The sequence below is a fragment of the Suricata suricatta genome, chromosome X (assembly GCF_006229205.1).
Source record: "Suricata suricatta isolate VVHF042 chromosome X, meerkat_22Aug2017_6uvM2_HiC, whole genome shotgun sequence".
Taxonomy (NCBI): domain Eukaryota; kingdom Metazoa; phylum Chordata; class Mammalia; order Carnivora; family Herpestidae; genus Suricata; species Suricata suricatta.
This window is the reverse complement of record NC_043717.1, coordinates 107,844,095-107,847,242: the sequence shown is the minus strand read 5'-3', so window position 1 is coordinate 107,847,242 and position 3,148 is coordinate 107,844,095.

Below are 3,148 nucleotides of genomic sequence, written 5' to 3'. Positions count from 1 at the left end.
GAGGTATCTCCAACTGGTCAAGGTGAGGGAGGCCCAGTTGGAGATACCTCCAAGTCACCTGGCCCTTGGCTTTGCTGCAGACAGAGGAGGCACGTTGCCTCGGGGACCCTGAGTCCAGGCCACGCCCAGGCGTTCCTGACTTTCTGTCACTTTTTTCACCTTCCAGACTGGTCTTTAGCCCTTCCCAGGTGGTGGTGACAAGCAGGCCACCTTCAGGCACCTCCCTCACAGGCAGATTGCACAGTGGCTAGAATGCATAGGTGGGTCACATCACCTATGAGAGATGACACTGAGGCTGGGAGAAGTGAGGTGACATAGCCAAAGGCAGACCCGAGGTCAGTGACAGACCCCAAACCCCTGACCTTGCCCCTTCCCCACCCCCCTTCTGAACATGGAACTGAATTATGAGTTTCTGCTGAGGTAGGAGTCTGCTAAAGCCACAGCCTGTGCTCAGGCATGCTCCCACAGACAGGTGGTGTTGAGGAGAAAGGCTGTGAGGAGCATCCCAACCCAGGCTTGTGGGGAAGGGATGGAGGAACTGGGGACATAGGACCTGAAGAGGACATGGAGACTTGGGGTAATGTGTGTTGTTGGAAGGGGGGACGCAGGAGCAGGGAACCATGACAACGGTCTTCAGATCTCTGACTCACTCAGTGATGTCATAGTCATGTTCTATGAAGTTCTGACGACAGTGTCCATGGGTGTTAGCATCTGGACAAGTGCTTCGGCTTGACAGAAGGAGGAACTTTCTCAGGAGCAGAGATGGAGAGCCTCCCTTTGAAGAAAAGGAGAACACCTTTCATCCTTCGAAGTATGTCCATAGAAATAGGAGACCAATGGGCAGGGCTGTGGTAGGGGGTGGGGCAGAATGGGTCTAAGGGTGGTGTCTGGGCACCACTTACTGTACCGTCTCTTCTAGACGGGGCGGGGGGGTGCTCTTATTGCCCTGGTTTGGGAATGCCCTCAGTGTGCCCAGGCGTGAGGGTGTATACATGTGCTGTTTGTGAGTTGCCTCTGCTGAGAGGTGTGAACCTCGCTATCCATTCAGGGGCCCCCCAAGTGGTGCCTTGTGGGCTCTGAAAGTTAATCGATCTGGTTCCCCCACCCTGGGACCTGCCAACTGCTAAGTGCAGCTTCCCAGTGTGGCCAGTACACCAGGCTGGACCAGAAGGAGATCCCTATCCCACCTGAGTCCACAAGACACATCTCAGGCCTGGATAGGCCTGACGACATTGAGAGGCGAGGGTACTCTGGTGGAGGGGAGACACTGCTCAGATCACATGTGCAGACCCTGTTCCCCTCTGGCAAGGGCAGAGACAGGGCAGGAGGCAGTGGTCTGGGCAGGTCGGACCCTGAGAACCTCATCGTTGAAGAACCTGGAGCTGTTTGCGTGGAGAAGAGACCTGGCCAGCCATGAAATCCCTCAAGGGTAAGAAATTGTACTGTATGCAGGATGGTGACCCCAAGGCTCAGAGATTGCCTAACATGTAAGAGACAGCCCAGAAGGGAGGTGGTAAGCTCCCTAGGAATGGAGGTATGCAAGCAGAAGGTAGGCAGCCACTCAGCTAGCTCTAACAAGGCAAAGAATTGGACCAGGTGGCCTTAAGATGTCTGCATTCCTGAGAGTCTTTAAATTGGGGACCTGGGGAAGTGACTTGTTGCTTGTCAGGTCTTGTCAAAAGCAGCACTATCTCGCCCTTTTGGTCTCAGTAGGATCCCTGATGATGGAAGCCTAGCGGTGCCAGCTGCGAGGGCGCAGGCCTTCCCAGGAGGCTCGGAGGAGCTGACAAAAGCTGGGTGGGGGTAGGGAGGAAGATGCCTTGTGAGGTCAGCTCACTTGCACACTTCAAACTCAGATACAGTGTCTGGCATCACTATTTAGAGAACTCATCTTCTGTTGGGCCTCATTTTTAAATATGTGAATTATAAAGAGCTGGTTATCTTGGCCCTTCAAATGCTTTAGAAAATCCCATGTTTCCTCTTACATTATTTCCTCCAAACTTCAGCCCTTAAAATGGGCTCCTTTTCCTCATCCTTCATTTTTCTTCCATTCTTTCCAGGAAGCTCGTGGCACCTCAAAGAGGGAAGGGCCCTTATATTTCTCAACAAGGTTGATATTAGCTTTTGGAGTGTGTTACTTTCTTGTGTGTGACTGTCATGTGCAGTGCGGAACATTTAGCATCCCTAGCCGTCCCCTTCTCTTATAAAATTCCAGCAAAAACTCCCAGTCACGCGGCACTTCCAAACACGCGTCAGAGGTGACATTGCCTCCTCTAGCATTTTGAAAACCATTGCCTGACCCCTCCCCCCGCAAAGAAGTGACTGGCTCCAGGCCGTATCACCAGCCAGTGGCAAAGCCAAGGCCAAGTGAAAGTCCATTCATTCCTCCCTAGAACTTTTATTCTTCACCAGGGTGTGTAACAGGAGAGCAGAGGGAATGAGGGCCTGACGCGAGGCAGTGAAGAGGGGGAATCCCTGCCCACGAAATTACAGTGTCTCAGAATCTCTCCGCGTTTGCCAAACTCCGTCTTTCTCCTCTAGCCCACCCAGCTCGCCCTTTCCGCAAATGCTGACACAAATCGACTTTCTGGCAGTAAGTGCATAGAGCCTCGCCGAGCGCGATCCGCAGGAGCGAAGTGCGGTCCCCTTCGGGAGGGGCAGCATAGCCCTAGCGCCTATATCCCGAGGTGTTAGCGAGCGAGCCGCTGCCTTCCACCTGCAATGAGGAGCCAGCGAGCTGAGGCAGGGCCCCCGTCGCGGAGCCGTGTCGAAACTGGGTAGAGGTGGAGGGCCGTCGACGCTCGCCGCTCGATCCCTGGAGCTTTTCCGGGGCTGAGGGGCTGCCTGGGGGCCAGGGGACCGGGTCAGAGGCGCCCAGGCCGCAGCGGCGCGGGAGCAGAGGCCAGCGCAGCCGGGCTCGACCTCGTCTTCCCACGCCAGAGGCCGAGGCCTCAGGGAATGGCGGGGCCACCCCTCCAAAGTCCTTTGAGATCCCAGCTCGGTTCAAAGGGGTGGGGGAGTGTGGGAAAGCGAGAATATTATTATTCCTCTGTTTTGCCTCGGCAGCGCCAGCGCCGGCGGGTTGTTCTGTTTGAATGAATGATCCCAGCGGTCGCGCCCAATGGGCGCCCGCGCCTGTTTAATATGC